The 21,088-nt window shown below is 38.3% G+C and overlaps 1 protein-coding gene and 1 long non-coding RNA gene across 2 annotated transcripts in view; one reads left to right on the top strand and one right to left on the bottom strand.

Annotated features, from left to right (window-relative positions):
* Hs6st (heparan sulfate 6-O-sulfotransferase) overlaps positions 1–21,088 on the bottom strand; it is an 89,935-nt gene that overhangs the window by 24,936 nt on the left and 43,911 nt on the right. The gene's annotated exons all lie outside the window — the stretch shown is intronic.
* On the top strand, positions 13,803–16,512 carry LOC138913494 (uncharacterized). The gene is made up of 3 exons (XR_011419260.1): positions 13,803–14,498; positions 14,561–14,754; positions 16,052–16,512. It is a non-coding gene; the product is annotated as an uncharacterized lncRNA (long non-coding RNA).

Below are 21,088 nucleotides of genomic sequence, written 5' to 3'. Positions count from 1 at the left end.
ACACATGCAGACGTGCCGAGAGCCCGAACAATTATTGCCAAGCCTGACAACAATAAGGCAGATGAGATGGCATTGAAATTCAATTTCATTGTTGTGCAGAAAGTGGTAGCACCCGCTACCCATTCCCCATTCCCTCGAATTCTTCAGACTTCTGCTTCTCACTGCTGTTTACACAATCAGCAGTGTTTGCATGGCCAATGCATTTCCCTTGTTCGCCTCTTTGAAAAGGATGAAGCCGACGTAGTGGTTAGGGTAACTCTCTTGCCTTGGCTGCAGAATTTTGATTTATCGCAACGCACGTTGCAGCAGAATTTCGAATCGGGGATGTTGCTGCTGTTTCATGCAAATTTATCCTCTGTTTTCCTCGTTTTTTTTACCCCTCACCTCTCCCTTCTGAGACAAGCAAAACAGCTACAAATTCGGTGCTGTGCTGAAGAGAAGGACGTAAAACAAGCAATTAGAAGGGGGAAAGGGCTAGTGTTCAATTTAAAAACCAAAGTGAAGGAATTCGAGCAGGAAATTAGTGAAGCTTAAGTTCTTTGGGGAAACGGTTAAACGATAGGCAAACAAATAAGGGATAGTATACCCAAATACAACTTGATTTGAAACGATGATCGATTCGATGTTAAGTGGTATCAATTTGACTTGATAAGAGGGCAAATCAATTTGATATGCTCGAAATGTAATCAACAGGCCAGTTCGAATACGAATGTGTTTTTCTCTCAACCACTCATGTAATTTAAGTCGCCACACTGCTCCTCTCCTTTTCGAAGTCAGAAAATCTCCGAGAGAGATTTCGGTAAAAACGATTTGCGTATGCAATGCCAGAAATTTACCATGCGCATATCGACTTGACTTTTTAAAGTTATTTTTGCAAGTTAGGAGTTTAAGAAATACTATCAAGTTCACAACTGAATGGGCAACCTGCAATTAACCCAGAGCTACAATCTCGAATGTAAATTTCGAATTAATTCACTAAACAATAGTTAGCTGAAGAAAACCACAGGATGTGTCAGAAATTGTCAGAGCCCCCTGGGACTTTGGGGTTTTTGCTTTGATTTTGTGTGGCCCTGAGTTTAATTCACCCACTGGGGAGGAAGGGGAACCAATACCTGGTTGTCATTAACAAACCGAAAGGTCTATTTACCATTTAGGTTCAAAATGGCCAGCAATATGTGGGATGTGGGGGATGGCAAGAAGAAAGCAAGGAGCTGGAAAGTGCAAAAGTAGACGGAGAAATGGGAGAGAAGTGCAAACACAACACACTCAGGGATGCCAGGAAGATATGCAAATTTTTCCCAGCTTTTGTCTACTTGTCTGGGGGATATGTTTAGCTCTCTGGCCTTCTAGCAGGCAGCAATCTATATATGTATGGTTCATTCTTCTTCCTTTTGCTCCAAAAGCTGTTTCTTGGTTTTTGGCTGATGCCATCAGGTGGACCCTTGGCTCGTGGTGGCTCGTTTGCTGATGCGTATCATGATTGCGGCACTTGTAAACAAGCAACACAGGGCAGCACGGGGGAACACTGAGGGGCACACTGAGGGCCACTGAGACCAGTGTGACAGCTGATGGACCGCAGAATCAATATGCATTTGAATATGCTGCTGGCTCAGCAGCAAATGAAGGAGCTTCACGGGAAAGGACCTCCTGGCAGCTGCCCATGGAGACCGCCGACAGACAACACACACAACTTTTCACGCACGTGACCCCACGTCTCAGTTCTCGACATTTATTTCGCCCTTGTGCAACGGCAGGGAATTTCACATTTGGGAGCCATTTTGAATAAGAAAGTAAACGATATATATTCGTGGCAAGGAAGGGTATTCCAGGTAGCTCCGATCATAGATACTTGCGCTCATTTGGTTAACTTTTTTGGTGGGTAATGATGAAATACTTTTAAATTGTATTTATTAGGGTTTTTAAAGAAACATATGTATTGTTATCTTTAAAAGAAGATTTTTCCTAAATTAATAGGGTTTCGTATTCACTTAAAAATGTGTCTAAATATAGGATGTGTAAAAAAAAAACACCTTGATTCGAAGAGAATCCATACGAATTTTAACTATATTTGTAGCTCATTTTCAAGCATATTTAAAAGTGATTTCGATACCATATTGACGAAACAAATCTTTCAAGAAGTTTTTTGTAAAAAAAAGAAACGCTTTCTATAAGACTTTTATGTTTAAAAAATATTTTTTATAATATCATAACCATATTTTAAGAAAATGAAAAATATAAAATGGCAGATAGCATATCCAAAGGTCGATGTTTTTTTATTTTTTCAGCCATTTCACACGTGTGGTTGGGTGAACAGGACGACGGCCAACAGCATTTGCATAAGAAGTGACTGATGGCAGTCCGATGGGAGACAGGTGGGAGAATATATATCAAAAGGCAAACTTAATTATACAAGCTGCTGGCGAAAAACAAGGAAAGCGGGATGGGACGCGCAGAAAAAAATAAATCCCAATACTGCATGAGCAGCATCAGCAAATCCCAAATCCAATAAATAAGAACAGACTGGAGGGAAATGCTTTGCCAGGACGGCATGTGTGAAGAAGCCAATGAAAAGTCATAATAATAAGCCCGGGGAATACGAAACAAGAGCAACAAATTAATGGAAACGGAAACCCAGGGGCGCAACGTCTGTGGCACATATTAAAATGGTTTTTGCCACCTGCAGAGCTTAGACTTTGGTGTGAATAAATGTAATTAAAATGTGAAGCTTTTTTGTGAACGAAATGTGAGTGGTTGGTGAAAGATAATGTTGACACCAATATATGTCAAGGCAAATGATTAATTAGGAATAACAATGGCTGACTTTGGTTGAGATTAAATAAGAGGAATTACATAAATCTGTCTTTTGAAGTATCCGAAATTCATTAGTGTAACTTGTATTCCAAATACACAATTCACCAACACGTAATCAATAAGAGCTTCATTAGTAGAGAATTTATAGATTAATTGCTTATGTAAATGCCCTGGTTTGAGTTTAGGTAAAGGAATTATGTCCTCAACTATTCGTAGACAAATGCTTTCTACAAATTGGTTAACTAATCTTTCCTCAGAGGGGGTTTCAAGCAATTAGTTGTAGCCAAAGAAATCTACCTTCAGCCGCAGACAATATTAAACGCGGAGATTTATATTAAAGCGAGTTAGCCTTATCTAACAAATTGCTTTGGCACTAAGCGACGAACGAAACTAATTAAAATCCTAAACTTTACCTGGGCTCCCCATGACTATGGGCCAACTATTCTTATATAAAATCGCTGCCATGCTAACCGACGAACGAACGACAACGGGCCAACTTTCCCTTGATGGGTGGGCGTGGCCAATTTGAAGGCAAGTTTCTCATACAAAAGTTCTGCTTGCAATAATGCCAAAAACAAATGGGAAACAGAAACCGAAACCAGAACCGAAACCCGAAACCCAAACCATCGCGAAACTATGGAAAGTTTTTAATCATGATGCCTCCCGTAGGCCAGCGGGCAAATTCAAAATCAAAATCAAGCGGCTGCAGTGGAAAAAGCAAAAACTCGCGACAAGCCAATTAAAATTTACCACAAGGCGGCTTACACGGCGTATGCGTAACATCGCCGCACGCCCACAAACGGGGAAAAAGCGATTTGGCCAAAGACCATTTTGGGTTTATTAAAATTTCATTTACCACAGAGAGCGACTGGCGTAGCCAAAAAGTTTGTTCTGCATATTTTCTCTCCATTTCGGCAGTGGTTTTTTCTTATTTTTTTTTCTAGGCTTTGAATATTGGTTTTCCGTCTAGCCTGCTCAGCTGTTTGTGTAAGTTTAGTTTTTTTGGGCTATTTTTTGCATTATTTGGCGCTTGGAAACTTTTCGGCCCAACTAAAGGTGCTTCGAATTTCCCGTTATGTCCTCGAAAAAAAGTTTTGTGCGCTTTTGAATATCAGCGCCTGCGGTTGAATGAAGCACACACACTCTGAATTCCGGTTACAATAAATAAGTGGAGATGGAAGGTGAACTACACCAAAAATTCAAATTCTGTCAGATGCAGCACCCCAATCACCCTTTATTACGCCGCCCAAAAAGGCAGTGAAAGTTGCACAACTATAAAAGCAAAGCAAATTTATGACGGAGAATGAAGAAAAAATTGTTTTCTCATTGTTCAAAACTTGTTGAGGAGCAAAATCTGAATTGCATTATATATTGACTTAAAATGGTTGAAGGGTCTCAAGGAAATTAATAAATATGATAATAAAATGCCCAAGAGTGCAGAAGAGTTGGGAGAAAAGCCAAGCTAGTTGGAAAAACTTTTTTTCTTTCACGAAAGGTAAACGAAAATGATTTTACTTCTTTTCTTGTAGCAGACGAAGCGGAAAATTCCAAGGGTTATTAAAATTTCAAATTGAATGGAAGTTTTTTGTCTTGAATACAAAATTTCTATACTTTAATTAAATCTTAGGGCTCAATGAAGTTGAAATGAATTCTTTTTGTGATCAATATTGATTTAGTTTTAAGAGCAATCTGCCTTTTCATGCTTGGCCAATTTGTAATTTTCCATATGCCACTGAACATTCTTGGTGGTCAAGGAAATTCAATTAAATTACTCTTCAACACAACTCGGTTCGAATTGTCAAAGAGCCTTTTTTGTCTGGCTGCCAAATCAGTCGAGTGTGTGGGCAAAAGCCCAACAAGTAAAAAAGAAAACAGAGTCGTATCAAATAATGCACATTTCCGCTTCCGCTGCGAAAATGTCGAATGGGGAAGGCAGCCTTTGTCATAGTGGCTCTCACTCAATATTGGCTCTGCGCGCTTTTCGCCTTTCGCAACCGGCAAGTGTTTCAATATAAACAACTTCAGTGTAAATTGCCTCGGGCAGCGGCTTTTGACTTGACTATATATGTTGTGGGTGTACGAAGTATCATCATCGCTGGGCTCTGCCATTTTCTTCATGAAGACAAACAAACAGTTGTTGGATGCTTGGAAGACATTAAGAAATCAACTTTAGACGCCAACGCGCCTTTTGTTATGGCTACAGCAAAAGCTACAGCTACAGTATGTGTGTCTTTGCACTTTGTTTGCTGTCTTAGTCCTTTGTCCTTGGCTTGCTTCCCCTTCGCTGCTATTGTAAATTTCCCCGACGAAAGGGACGAAAATCTACAACATAAACATAAAGTTATTATATAAATATGAAGTTACCAACAGCAAAAAAGGGGCGTGGCGTGGGTGGAACAGCTAAAGGGGGGCGGAAAAACTTTTCTGCCTCGAAGGAAACTTTCTTTCCCTTTTCGCTGGTTTCGGTTTTGGGTTTGAGTTTGGGTTCGGAATTTTTTTTCCCCCGATTCTGTGGGTTCTTCGGTTTGGGTCTGTCAGGCTGCCATGATGCAGAGGCTTTTGAATTATGCGGCAGATTAAGTCCCAAGTGCATGCCTTCTCAGTTTATTTAGCCCCGCAAAACCAAAGAAATCTTTCGGCGAAAAATGATGAATGGTTATGAAATTTTTGAATTGTGTTGAAGGGTTCATTAGAGAGCTCAAAAAAATTAATGCCAAATAAATCTCTTGGGGATTACTTAAAGGATTATTTTGTATTTCATAAAAAATACTTAATACACCAGTTTAATTAAAAAATCAATTTTACTCTTTGATCAGACTTTGAACCACTTTGCTGTTTATGTTTTACCTTTTTTATCGTCTGAAATTGAACAACAATTCAGTTTTTATGCACTTGTGGAAAAAATGCAGTTTTTCCTTTAACAAAACGCTACAACGTATTCAATTTAAACAAACCAATTTGACAATGCAGGAAAGAGACAGACAGTAATACCAGCAGCGGCAGCAGCAACACCAGAAACAAAAGCCTCGCCGACGCAGCACAGATATATGTACTATATAGTTTCGGATAAAATCCATGCATATGCGATTGCGGACAGGCGCCGCTGAGGGGGTGGTGAGTGGGAGGGGAACCGGCGGTAAACGCGACCGCAGAATAAACAAGAACAGAAGCTGCAACAAAAATACCGACAGTGCGAGACAAAAGCAGGGCAGGCTAAGGCCATTACTCATACGTCATGTGGCACCGGCAAAAGGGAATTTACTCGCACAAACATACAAAATTCATAAAAAGCAACTAAAGCGCCAGGGCGCAAAAACAAACGAGAGCACGTATGTTTGGGGGATTGGCAAGTGGATCAGAGATCCTCCCACTCCCATTCCCATTCTCCAATTTTCCCGCAGGGATTTCGGGATATCGTGCAGTTTCTGTGCGATTCTGGTTTTCCTTGCTGGCTTGGCATTATTCCTATTCCCCAATTACACCCGTTGCCGGGACAACTTCTTGATTTTCGCCTCCCCTTTAGCCGCTCTATGTTTTCTGCGGCTTTGCCAAGCGTCTAGCTTGCGTTTAGCCACAAATTAAATTATCTGACAATTTACAACTGCGTGCTGCATAAAATCCCCTGCGAGTGGATAACTCTCCCACAAATTATACCCTTCAATTCCACAGGTTAAAGAGAGATCTTGTGGCAAAATATTTTTGTAAGCACTGGTAACTGAAGCATAAACATGGATTTGTTTACCCAAAGCATCGAACTGGAAGCATACCTGCAATGAAAAATAATAGAATACATTTTATTACATAGTTGTCACACAAATAAATGCAGTTCAACAAATAAATATTGAGTTTTATATTTGAATTGAATTGATTAAATGAAACTCAATATTGAAATTGATTAAATTAAAATAAAAAATTTAAAATATGGTTTCTGTTTAGACATGTAATTTTTTTGTTTTTTGTTGGAAATGAAAAAAAACCTTCTTATCAATACAAACTATCTTAATAATAAAAGCAGTCATATTTATCTAAAGTCTCCATAATTTCTTCTAGATATTTTGTTAAATATTTATCACAATTGCCAGCCAACTAAAATACACAAAATAAATTGATAAATACAAGATTTCTAGCACACCAACAATAAGTGATCAATCAAAGCCCCACACACATATGTCAACCAAAATGCACAAAATTTATCTCCCAACATGATTTTAGGCATTTGCAGCACGTAGCTGACAGCCGAAATCAGGAGAGTAAATAAATAAAATATTTATATACGTAAGGGCATTTTGCCATTGCCCCTCCAACCCTCACCCCTCGCAGCACCCGGTATCAAACGTCAGCCGGAATTGACAAGAACGTTTCCTAAATGATTTCTTCCTGGTTATGTCAACAGGGATTCGCCGGACTCCCTAATTGCCAAGTATTCATCACACGTGCGTCCATGCGAGCAAACGTGACAGATGCCGGGCCATTTATGTGTACAAGGAGTTTAATCGAAATTGGAGGGAAAATAGGGAAAAGCCATTCTTGGTTTTTGCTAAGAGATAAAGATTCTCTTTAAAATATCCACCAAAAGGATTATAATTCCCCTTTAGTCTGGGTAGATATCGTAATGCGTTTTCCCTGTTCAATCTTTTTGGGAAAAAGTCTAAGGACAAAGAGAAGAAATGAAATAAAACGGGTGGCTGGCTAGCAGAGTGGAAAGATTTTGGCCCAGTTGCTTGCCAGAAAAGTGGAAATGGGAAGAAGAGGTGTTCAGGAGAAGATGGCTCCTGCTAGCATTTAGATAACTTGGCAAGTTTCTCGACTCAAACGTTGAATTATGGGACAAGGACTTGGTTCTTTTTTGGTTCCCTGCACCCAGAAAAAAAAATGACCTAAAATGTCAAAAAATGGCCTAGAATTTAGGTAAAATTGGCCTAAAACTGGAGCTAAGTCCTTGAATGGCCTAAAATTTAGGATTGTATGACCTAAAATGTTAGGCCATTAATGGCCTAAAATGGGGTAATTTTTGGCCTAGATTTTAGGTAATTGGCTGCCTTAAAATATGAGAAAACAACTTTCCAAAATTTTAGGCCTTCTTTGGCCTACAAATTTGTACTGAAAAATGTTTCATATTATAAAGTAAATACAGAGAAATTTATAGCTAACTCTAGGTCAATGTCGGCTTAGTCTTCAAGAAGTCGTCATTATTCCAACACACAAAAACGAGCGAAGAGGCTTCACTGTTCAGCAGTGAAATCGCTGTTTTATTCAACGATCGAAGTGGGATACCATGCAAGCCGCGCTATAACTGGTTGGGAATTATAGCGTCGCTAGAACGGTATCAGAGTTCCGTGCAAATTTATTTAGGTAAAATGCATTAATTTTAAGGCCCACGATGACCTAAAATATTAGGCTATACGGGACCTAAATAGTAGGGCAAATATACCAAAAATTTAAATTTTTAGGCAGTACATGACCTAAAAAGGAACTTTTAGTCCATTTAAAATGTTTTAGGCTATGCATGACCTAAAATGTTGTCCATCATTTTTCTGGGTGTGGGATATCTGTGCGTTTGCAAATGCATTTAATATTTTATAGGTAACACATAGCTAAGACCTTTTCGCCAATATATCGCACAAAGTAGGCTATATATTTGCCATTATCCGATGAGCAGCTGGGGCGAAATGCATTCATTTATAGATGTCGAGGATAAATCGACAGCATGCTCGTCTCGGGATAATCTCTCTCTCTTGAGAGAGAGTAAGAGGAGACTCCACTCCACTTGTCCACTCGACCCATTTGATTCCGAGTAAGCGGCTTATCCGGAAAACAGCAAATGGGATGATGTACGGCCAAGTGGAGCTCATAAACTTTGCGGGCGTCGCACCAAATCCATTTGCAACCTTGTTTACGCTGCGTATGGGTAACAAATCAACGGAGCGAGGAGGCGAGGAGCACACGGCAGCGGAGCAGTACAGAGTGCAACCGCAAGCAAAATGCCTGATTGGCAACATAAATCAGAGAGGACAGGCAGCGCCGCAGCCGCAGCCACAACACCTGCCCCGCCTCCCCCTTTTTCGTTACGCCCCAATCCGCCTGACAGTTCCGACAGTTGCAATGGCCGCAAAATAGTACCCAAAAAAAAACAACAGAAAACAAAAAAAAAAAAAAACATAAAAGGAAGATGGGCATACCAAAATATGAAATACCCTCCCAACTACATGATATAATTTATGATATGACATGACCTAAAGGACAAATAAAGTTATCTTTTAACATCCAACTTTTTATTCTTGATAAATAAAAATAAAATATTATATTTACACTGACGGAATAGAAAAGAAAAAACGGAATAAAAAATAGTGTTTTAATACAAGGTATATAAAAATCCTTGATTTAATTTTAAAATATATGAAATAAGTTAAAATTTTTAATTAAATTAAAAAAGTTTTCATACTAAAATCGAAGTTTTAAATCCCTAAATTAACAAAAATGGTTTAATTAAAATTAATCCATATTTAAAACTAAAAACGCAGCAAAAATAGTTATAAAATAATGGTGCGGTAAGAATTCAGGGTATCCTACTTTATAAAAAATTCAAATTTATTTTAAATGATTAAATTTAAAAGTAGTACAAGTATATATATCATTAAATTTATATGATTTAAATTAAGTAGATTTAAAAATCCGAAATGGACCACTACCAAATAATATGGCAATACCTTTTGGAAGTGTATAACAACATGCTGTACCGGAGCACAACTCTCCTCCACGCACACATGCCACATCGACGTGGCAGAGTGGCAACATAATGAACGCAGCTTCGTGACGCGCTTTTTGGGCAACTTGCAGTTGCAACCAGGTGGAAGTGGAGGTGGGTAGCTTGTACCTCACTGCCCCCGCAATCCTGTTGGGCTGCTGCTTCATGGAACCGCCCCACGAAACGCCTGTGACACAAACGCTGAATGACTTCGTTAGCGGCACATGCACAAACACACACACTGTTACCGAGCAGAGAAAGCTGTCAAACTTATGCAAAACAGGGCAGAGGGACAGGTGAGCAGCCACTGACAAAGTGAGCAAGATAGAGCCGGCGGCAGCAGGTGAGGCTGCAATCCGTGCGAGTTCAATTGAGCAGCAAATTGTCATGGCAAATGTTCAAAAAAAAATATCTATATGTATGTATGAGGAATGGGGAAGGGAACTTCGGTTTGCAAGCGACAAAATTGTTAGCACAAATAAATGGCAAACTGCAGAAAGTCAAACTGCAACGTGAAAACGTTTCAAATTTATTGCGCCAACCTGCACTATTTGCATTCACTTCAATCCTCCAGTGGCCCCTTTTTAAGGTTTATGGGCAGGGAAACGGTTTGCGGTGGGAATTTTGACTATGGAACTTGGTTTTCTAAAAGCGGTTATTTTTTCTAGTGACTGCTCTGTATGGAATTCGAACCTTTAAGTAATAACATTTGTTTTTATGTTATTTTTTAAAGAATCTTAAAGAGTTCTGTTTTTGAAAAACTTTTATTTTTCATGTTTTAAAATATTATAACAGCTTTTTCGAATTAAAAATTCTTTGTTTTACAAACAAGTTACTAAATTTTCAATATAATGCTTTTATTTCCGTCGTCCTTTTTTGTCGCGACTTTTTCTCAAAATATTTAAAGTTTTTTTGCAGTTTTATAGTCGCATAAGCGTCTGTTATTCCAGATATTTTCGTGTTCAAGTTCCAAGTTCATTGTTTTCCTTGGTAAAAGTCCAAATTAAAAGGAGCTCAGCTCAAGGAACTTCTCAGGTAGCAGTTGAATGCCATTTCACGTGAAACTAAGGTCCTAATGGAGGGCAAGAAAAGCACAAGAATACGGCAACTGAGGCACGTGTATCCTTAATTCCGCTTTACCCCCGCTCGTTGGGAAACTCAACTGTTCGATTACCCAAACTTCGATTGGCGATTTTGTTCGGTTTTTGTGCTGCCGTTACACCTTTTTGCCGCATGCCGAACTGATTTGCATGCTGTTCGCTTCCTGCCGCTTGTTTTTCGGCCGATTTAGCAGGACTACCAGGCTTGCCTTGCCTCCCTGACCGTTCTGCACCTGGATTCTAACGAATTTGCTCTGCTCCTTGCAAATTGGGTTCTCCTCTCGACGTCTCCCCTCGACCATGCCGAAAGTATTTGCTTTAGTTTTAGCCCCAAGTTTTATTTATTTATGTCCCTCGGCTGCTGCTCGACGTATTTGGGTGTAGTAAAAATTTTGGTGTGTAAATTAAAATGCAACTCAAGTTGATTTCGCCATCTCTATTTGGGTTAGGCAAAGTCTGCCCTCAACTGGAGCTGAAATGAAATGGAAATGTTCCCATTGCTCATTGGTAGATGTGCCCAGTTCCCCAGCCAGTCCTCTCAGACCTTGTGTAAGCACTTGTGTGGTTCAACAATTAAAACGAAGCGTTTTCTGCCCCATTCCAACCGCCTCCCTCAGATGGTTTTCCTAGTTGTCGTGGGTTTGTCGGGTATTTACCCATGTGTACGTGTGAATCTGTACGAAATGTGAGCTTGTTGTTCTTTCTCTTTGCTCTGGATATTTTTTTGTATTTTTTTCTGGTTCTATATGATGAAAAGTGCGGAGAAAAACAGAAGCGCAGCTGTGCGTCAACTACATTCCTGGCAGCCATCAGAGGCTAAGGGGAATTAGAAATATTGCAAGGAAAGGAGCCCCAAGTCACTCGATGTGCAATTTTTTTAATGCACTCACAAGAGGAAAATAAGGCGAGAGAACTTTTCAATCACTGAAATCGATTGGATGGGTTTTAAGATTGTCACCTCGAGTGCTGATTTCTGTGAAGTAAATTGCAAGCATTTTTCTTTTAGAAAAACCACATTTTATAAAAATAAAAGGAATCAGTATAAACAAATTTTTAATAACTTTTAGACGTATATATTAGAAACTCAAGTGCTCAGCTGGCATTTCTACGTGCTTCAAACTTTCTCAATTTGAATTCGCCATATTTACTTTTCAGCCATTATCCACCCTGAGTCCCATATCCATTCAGAGTAAATATGCTTCAAAAAACTCATTGCCAAAGTAAAGCCATTTTCGAAGGGAGTTCAAAAGGGGACAGGGATATTCAATATGCTTTCGCATGGGGAGGTGGGATTGATACGAGTCCGAGGAATACTATAAAATTTGCCTGGTAATCCAATAAAGTTAACGAGATGCATGGAGTGCCACTCGACTAACTGCTTCATTGATACGCACAAGCCGCAGACACTGACACATCCGCCCACACACAAATACAGCCTGCTCACTTATGACAAAACCAGATGGAAGTTAAACCGCATTTATAAGTCGGCACAGACGGAGGACATAGTGCAATGCCTGCCGCTGAAGGAGTCTCACAGTGTCTGTCCTGTTGACATTAGATTGTGTTTAAAGTGGTAAAGTACACACATAAGCATTAGGGTGAGTCACTAAGGAGTAAAATATGGAGTTAATATGAAGAAATATTAAAATATTTTTCTTACATTTTCATATTAACCTGAATAGTTTTAATTATGTTTCCTGAAAATTTTAAATAATTTATATATCATTTTTATCTTATAACTTTTTAGATAGCATATTTTTCTTGAGAACTCCAACATACTCAGAATCAACCAATCAAAGTTTTAGAACTTCTCACGTCTCACGTGTCCTGAAGCAGTAATGTATTCATGTTATTTGTTCCTATTTGTACTATACGTTTTATAGCCATTAAGTTGGCTGATCAATGTAAATTTATATAAGTTACACCAAAAAAAAAAAAAAAAAAAAAATAGAACTTCTAACTTAGAAGTAGATTTATTGCCTTTTTTTTTAACACATTCATAAGTAATATTAGACCACTACTACTTTTTTTTGGCACCCGCAGAAGAGTTTTTTAAAGACCTAAAGAATTTTAGGAAAATAATGTTTCAACACAACCGTTGAAATGAACAACGTAACTTAAAAGACCATATAAATTTGAATCTTTGGTCCCCCTATAGATTCCGTATGTATACATTCATTTCAAGCCTTGGAAATTGTCAACTTACACACGCCACATTGTCGCATACTTTGCGGCAGGAGTACGGGGGTGTGTGGGGTTTTGTGTTTGACAATCGTTTGCTTATGTTCTTTAGGCGTGTTTTTTTTCGTTGGGGGAAGCGGATGTCTAAATGACACTTACTCAATTTGCGCGCAATTGATTTTTTCCTTTAGCTCTCGCAAAAAAACAACAAACCAGGCGGCAGGCAGAAAAAAATGAAATAAAAATAAATACGTGACTTTTAGGGATATCAAAAGTATAAAACAAGAGAGAACGCTATAGTCGGGTTGGTGTCCCGACTATCTAATACCCGTCACTCAGCTAAAGGGAGTGCGAACGCTGTACTCGGGTTGTTGTCCCGACTAATAATCGTAACTCAGCTAAAGGGAGTGCAAGGGAGATAGATAGATAAATTTTGATTGCGTATAACTTTTAAATGAATGGTCCGATTTGAGAAATGTCTTCTACATTTCGATAGGTATAAATATACACAACAAAATTGCATTTATACTTCTCGGAAATCTTTAAAGATGTGGGCGCAGGACACATTTTAAAATCGTTAGTGGGCGATTGTGGGCGTTAGAGTGGGCGTGGCGCTCGGCTAAAATAAACTTGCGCTGCATAGGAAGCCAAAGAATACGTGTGGGAAATCTCAACCTTCTAGCTGTTGTAGTTTCTGAGATCTCAGCGTTCATACAGACGGACAGACAGACAGACGGACAGACGGACAGACGGACAGACGGACATGGCTATATCGACTCGGCTAGTAACCCTGATCAAGAATATATATACTTTATAGGGTCGGAAACGCTTCCTTCTAGCTGTTACATATTTTTGCACGAATCTAGTATACCCTTTTACTATACGAGTAACGGGTATAATGAGCAGCGGCAGCAAATAGGAGAAATAAAAAAGGGCAAAGTCGAACCACTTCGCCATTGAACCCCATTCAAGGAGCGCCTCCCTTCTTTTTTATTAACTTCACACAATTTGCTCGTGCTCCTCGCTTTTTTTTCTATCCGCAATATGTTGGCTGGCTGACTGACGTTAAGGGTCTTAGAAGTTGGGTGGCAACCGGGTTGGGTTGATTGTAGTCGATATAATCGCACATTATTGACACATTATTCTAGTGGCACTTGGCCCACACTTGACTGTCAAGGCAACTTTTCCTTCTCCTGTTAGAGATCTCCTTTGATTTCATTTATATATTTCACTTGCCTTTTCGCTTTTATTTGCTCTACACCATTTAATATTTTAATTCAATATTCATAATGATTTATGGTTAATATTTGAGCAGACATATGTTGTACATACATTGGCCGTCAATTATAATTATGCAAATTGGTAATTTTTTTCAACAATAAAGGGAGTATTATAATTGAAAGAAGTTACGCATGACAGGCAGTTGATTCGTTAATTTGATGCCAGGTGGTAAATGTGAATTGTATTTAACCTTATTAATTTCACTGCATCATGTGTTTTACATTTGATGCTTGCATGATTTCTGTGAAAATAAAATTAAAAAACAGGGTATTTTTAAAACGAATACTTGGCAATTTTTCACCTTTGCCATTAATTAAATGAATTGCAGTTTATGGGTAGAGAATGTGTGACATGGCAATTAATGCGACGTAAATCAATTGGTACGTGTTAATTAATGTGACGTGTTTTGCATTTAAATAAATATCTGACAATTGTTTTACAGCGAGAGAAAAAAAACATTAGCGAATGCTTGAAGTCTGCAGGAAGAGTCAGTAGACCAAAAAAAAGCCATAATTGAATTTTTATCTCCTGCAGAACAAAACAAGGAATGAAAAAACATGGCTGAAAAGCGCTAGAGAAACGAAGAAGAACGAAATTCGATTCAATGAACAAGAAAAACGAAAGGGGGTATTATTCGTACGTATATAAGAGCCGAAAAGCATGCTGCATAACTTCCAAAAGTTGTTCAGTTAAAGCCATCCTCAATAAAGGGGCCATGCAGATACAGATACTACCAACGATACGTGACCCACTTGGCAAGCTCTGCAGAGGAGTATTGATACCGGGAAGCACATCCACACATCCACACATCCACATCCACATCCTTCGATGACTATTTATGCATGCAAAATAGCAATAAAGTATAAATGTTTCAAACACTTTTGCCTGCATGCGTAGATGGCAGGATGAAACGAGAGTCCGAACCTAATGAAATTGGCAATGCTCTGGCCTGACCTTTCAACCTTATTGATTTACGTAGCCAGTCAGTAGTCATAATCGTGTTAAACTGCTGTTCCATTAGCACTAGATTTTTTGTACTCCAGTAAAACCCTCAACTCAACACTCTTAACTTGAAAATAATTAAGTTTTACATGTTGACCCGAAAGTAAACACCTTTTGGTCAACTTTTTTATTAGCCACATCATCCGGAGTAACGAGCTCGTAAACAAGATCCCCCGCTCAACCTTATTTATTTTTGGAAAAATATTCAAAACTTTACACTCCATTTAGCGCGTTGGAGGATAATTGAGTGGGCGGCGGATGCCAGAACGAGCAGTTTAACGAGCTCTCAATAATTTGACATCATTTTGCAGTAAGTAATCTGAGTGTGCTTTATTTTATCCTCCTGCTGGCTGTTGGCTGCCATGCCACATGCCCCATTTAATTTGCAGTGAAAATATGAATATTTAAATTTTTATTGCCAGTGCATCTAATTGCTTTTAGTTTAATTGCTGTAAGGACGCCCCTTTTTGGGACTTGTCTAGTCTATCTGTGTGTGGGTTTGTGTTTGTGTACTGAAAGTGGTAAAGGATTTGAGAACTGTGCTCTGTGCGAGAGATTTTGAGAGGGTGGTTCCATTTAATGGAATTATGAGCTTAGGGGCAAAAACTGATTCTAAGTGGAAAATGCTAAATATTCTACTTTCTAGAAAGTTACAAAGTAATTTCCTTAGAGGCGTTGGTTGAAAAACTTAGTCAACGTTTAATGAACAATTAGCCCAAGGACTAGCTTCATAGTTATCAAAAAAATGTGTATTCTAGGAGCTTCATAATTGTTAAAGAATAAAAAGGATTATCCTTTAAGCACCTTTCTCATCTAAAATTTGCCTTCAATTGCCACTTTCTCTTTATCATCCTCTGCAGAGATCAAATGCCTCGAGAACCCATCTCAGTAAATCCCCAACTTATTTGTTATATTAAAACCTTTTATTCAGAGTTTGGCTGCCTTAGCGTCTCCGCATAAATCAAGCCAAACATTAAATTATGCACACCAAACGGCAGACAAATCCTCCGGCAGGATCCGAGGACAAAGGAAAGAAAGCCAACGCGAAAGGCGAAAGAGAAATATGAAATGTGCTACAATTATGTGTTTAATGCATAAATCAAAAACTCATTTAAAATGAAATCATGGCTTTCAGCAAATCGCAACAAAAAGTCATAGCAGCGAAGAGCCCTGAAAGCAATTATGTAAGCGAGTCAGTCGTAAGGGAAGAAGGGAGGATATGTATGAAAAATTCAAAAAGCACGACACAACAACGTGTGTATAAGATGTTTCGTGAAAGAGGACATAAATTGAATGCCCGAAGAGTTTGAGGGAGAGCAGCTATTAAAAGTAATACGGCACTCGCATACTCATCGTAATTTAGGGGAGGCATTTATAATACGAAGGACAGTGATGACGAAAGTAGAAAAAAATTTAAATAAATAATTATTATTCGGTGTTGGTAATTAATTATTCAAAGTACATTTTTTATATACTCATCTATGGACAGGGTTTTTCAATCACACAAAAAACAATATTTAATTGCCATTTCTCATTTGTAGGTATATGAATATAATTTACAAATCAATTAATTCTCAATACAACAATTAAGTTGATTATTAAATTATCATAAAAGTAAACGGAAAACTTAAACTAAAATAAAATATTTGGGCTGCCCTAAAAGAAGCCAACTTCCCATCACTTGCAGCAGGGCTTGTCTGTGTTGCAGGACGAATTCGACTCTGTCAGCATGTCAACTGTCAGCTGCCGCTGCTGCTACTCACACGTGAATGTCAGACACTTCAATGGCGCCTCCTCGGGAAAAGGGGCAGTTGCAATTCTCCGACGCCATTGCTGTTGCCACTGCCGCTGCACTTGGAGTTGCAGGAAGTGAATGGAGCTCTCGACAGGACAGGCAACTTCAGTCGGACGTGGAGTGCAGTGGAGATGAGCAATAGGCGTCGCCAAAAAAGGATATGATCCTATTAAACTGTCCAAGTTGTTTGACATAAATATAATTAAAACATAAGTATGTAAGTACACATAAAGAAATACTTGATAATTTGGTAAAAATCCTATTTTACAAAATATAAATTATTTATTTAACATCATTATGTGTCATGTAATTTGTTTATTTTTAAGGTTCGTGTTTTTTATGTTATGTAAAAGAAATTTATAGAAAATATATCAACAAACGACTGCCTACAAAATTTGTGCAATTTCATTTGTCAAAGAATAAGTAATTAGAAAATTATTGTACATTATACATTTTAGTACCTAAAATAATTAGAAAATTTGTTTTAATAAGTTTTCAAATTATTTTAATTGCTGGATCAAATTATTATTAGTTAGTTTTAATTTTAATTACTTAAACATATAACCGAACTTCTTGATGCCTATCCACCTTGTAGATATGTAGACTTGACGGGTCGCCGACTCCTTTGAGACCATCCTTAGATAATGCTTTTGGTTCGCCACATGTCAAAGAGAACGTAGTGGGCAAACAATTGAAGCTCTGAAGAGTGCGGAGGAATGTGCCAGGCTAAGTTAAGTGTCTCCTTTGGCCTCCTTTTCGTTTTGGCTCATGTGCTCTCCAGTGGGTGTGACAAGTAGTTGGCTTCATTTCAAAAAGCCATTCGCCCAAATGGCCCAAGCACCGCACAAAGTTGAGGAATTTTAAGTGGAGCAAGTCAAGTGTTCCTCCGCAAAAATGTTTCGACATCAATTTGATATTAAACAAGTCAAAGCCAATGAGGACAAACGGGAAATGTTCAAATTGCAATCGTAAATATATATAGAACACATGGTCAAACTCGCCATTTGAGCACTTCAATTGTTTTATGCACCAGCATATCGGTTGTCAGTTATCTATTTCAAATAAATCCAATTTAAAAACACTACAAAATTCCCCTGAGCTCAGATAGCAAGTAAGTGCACTATAATCGCATTTCATATGCATACATAAAGTTATTTGTTTACCGACGAGTGCACAATATCCATTCTAAGCCAATATTGCGCCGTTCAGCAATATTATTTCAATTCTCAAATACTCAACAGTGGGTAATGCAATTTCTCGATGACTCTCGGTAACGCATCCTCTGGCATTTTGAGTTTATTTATTGTGTTTGAAAACTTTTTAACACAATCCCCATTGTACATAAGTTGACTTCACCCTTCGGAGAGTTTGAAAAGTGCTTCCTATTGATGGCTGCCATTTTACTACCGAAATATGGGCATGAGTTCCTATCCCAGTGCTTTCATCCCAACAAAAGAAGGGAAACTCTTTTATCTAGAGAACTCTGATCTGCCAGATAATCGCTGGTAATAATTCATAACCATAAAATATCAATTTTTCGTCTACAGTTTTTGGTTTCCCGCGCATAAATTTAAATCTTTAACGTGGCTGCCGGAAACGAGGGGGAGCCGTAGGACTTTGGCAGAAGTGACATCACCACCCAGAAGCAGTAGAAGCGGCATCATGGCAGACAGGCAGACAAGTGTATCGAGGACAAGTGACAGTTATAACAGCAGCAGCAGCCGTTACATCGCCAGAAACAACCAGCTCTTCAGTACTTTTACCTCATCGGGAGGTCTGTGCTCTATACTCTATATGTGTGTCGAGAGGAAGGAACAGCTGCAGGGAAACACATATGCCTGACAATAAAAATGTACGCCTGATTGAAGTTTGGAAGATTGTGATTTTTCACTCGCTGTGGCATCCCCTGCGAAACAAAAAACGGGTGGTTATTTTGCACTGAATTATTCATAAAGCTAAATCATCTTAAAGTGTTGCTCGACCTACTGGAAAAAGTACTGGTTGGTACTCATCGCTGATTCTTAAAGAATCCTTTGATTAAAGTTTGAATTTATTACAATAAAAACAAAGCCTGATAAAATTCCCTGGAAAGTTATAGTATTTTATAAAATATGCAACGAGATAAACGATATTTAATCATTATCGGAAAACACGGAAGCAGCAGCTGAAAAGGAGGTGTCGAAGTACGCAAGCCGTGACAGTTACAAAACATTTTACAAGCAATTCAACAGAAACAACAACCCAGAGACAAGAGCAGAAAGTGCTAGTAACAATGGGGGGTTGTGGGGTTGGGTTTGGTTATATAGAGGAGGAAACCCCATCACCAACCAACCAACCAGAGTCAACGATAAAGTTGTCATAGTGTAAAGCGAACAATTCATCAGCGTCAATGTGATAAATTGTACTTCCACCGCACCGAAATTGCTTGAAATTTTTATTCCAAGCGCAGGCAGAGAGCATTGAAGGAGGAGAGATGGTGAATATCGCAAAGTAGAACAAGATAAATTAGCCGTTTCAATTGAAATGTAAACAATACAATGCTAGCATTAAGCATACGCCATGTTGTTGATAAATAACTTAAAACTAAAAGTGCGTCAGTAAACTTGGAAAGTAAAATATGTTTAATTAGCAATTTAAATATTTAATACTTCTTTTGACAAGCCTTTACTCATAGAACTTTTTATTAAATTTATTAAAAGTGAACGTCTCTATCAAAACACATTTATTGTTAAATTTTTAAAGTTTTTATGGGCTTAAGAAAATTTGCAACATTCTCTATGAATGAAAACCGCAGAAAATAATCACGACGATGACCGCAAAAACCAAAATGAAGGCAAAAGTGGTAAGCACTAAAATCACTGACATATTGGTTTTAGGTGGCAAAATATCAGAAAACCAAAGGCATTTGATTTTGTAGCCTTGGCCTTTTATACATTTAATTCTTAAATTAACGTATAATGATAAAATGTCCAAGGTTTTCCATGTTCTTCTGCTTTGGACTTAAAAAATACTTCGTTAAAAATGGATGTCATACCTTAGTATCCGGAAATTTAATTAAAATTTAAATATTTTTCATGCTTTTAATTAATTAATATTTCCCACAGCACATTTTGAATAATTTATGCTATGGCCGGGTATGGGACCTATTCAACAGAAACCTTTGAATAAGTTAGATAATTAAGCTTCAGCTTGAAGGACAGACAGACTATGAGTGGCAGACACACACTCCGCCTGTAAGCTGGGGGCCATGTCTGAAGTCGCGTTTTGTGGCGCGGCCAACTAACTAACTAAATGGTTGGATGAGTAGACAACAGACACTAGCAGGCTGATTGACTGACTGCATGGCTAACTGACTGACTGCCTGGCACTGACGACCACACACAGCCATCCTGTCCCAAGAACCTTGCGGTGGAACTCGGAGGATTGGTCTGCCACCTTTTAGAAGAAACCACAACGCGCCTACTCTGACTTTGAGTGACAGCTGTTGACTGCCGGAGCGCTGACGACCGCATGCTGTTGTTAACGACTCGTTTTGACATATTGAATTAAAATGCAAAAGACCCTGGCAAGGCTAAGGAAATTACAGTCACTCAAAATAGTGGGATTCGTCTGCAAATATAAATCGAATTTCCAGTGAATCGTTGCTTATCATATTTGCTGCTCCTTTTCAGGTTGTAAATTTGTGTACGATTATTTCCAAAGGGCTGACAAGATCATAAGCCTGCATAGAATTTAAATGCAAATGGAAAAATTATTTCCCAGGCAATGGAAAAAACGCAAATGATGCTATTAAAATGCAAACGATTTTTTTTCTATTTCTCTAAGAATTTACACCAGACAGGCAAAGGAACAGAGAGGAAAATAAATTTTCTGCACAAGTTATGAGAATCAATTTTGTCCTTATTTTTAACAAGCTAACAACTTATTACCATAAATCATAAGTATATAAACACTTGATTTTTCATTTAATGAAATATCAAACGGCCATTAAAATTGTTCTTTAAAGAGCTTTCACGAAATGTATTAACTATACTGCAAATGAAGTGGCCCGCAGGCAGATGCAAGATAATTGGCTTTGCCGTCCAGTTTGCGGATTCCTCTTGCTTATTCTACACTTTAAATTCTAATTAAAAGCAGGAAAGTAAAATATTTTGTTTTAATTATAAACCTGCA

The sequence above is a fragment of the Drosophila takahashii genome, chromosome 3R, assembly GCF_030179915.1.
Source record: "Drosophila takahashii strain IR98-3 E-12201 chromosome 3R, DtakHiC1v2, whole genome shotgun sequence".
In the NCBI taxonomy this organism is placed as follows: Eukaryota; Metazoa; Arthropoda; class Insecta; order Diptera; family Drosophilidae; genus Drosophila; species Drosophila takahashii.
The sequence above is the reverse complement of the archived record's forward strand: the minus strand, read 5'-3'. Positions and strand labels throughout refer to the sequence as shown.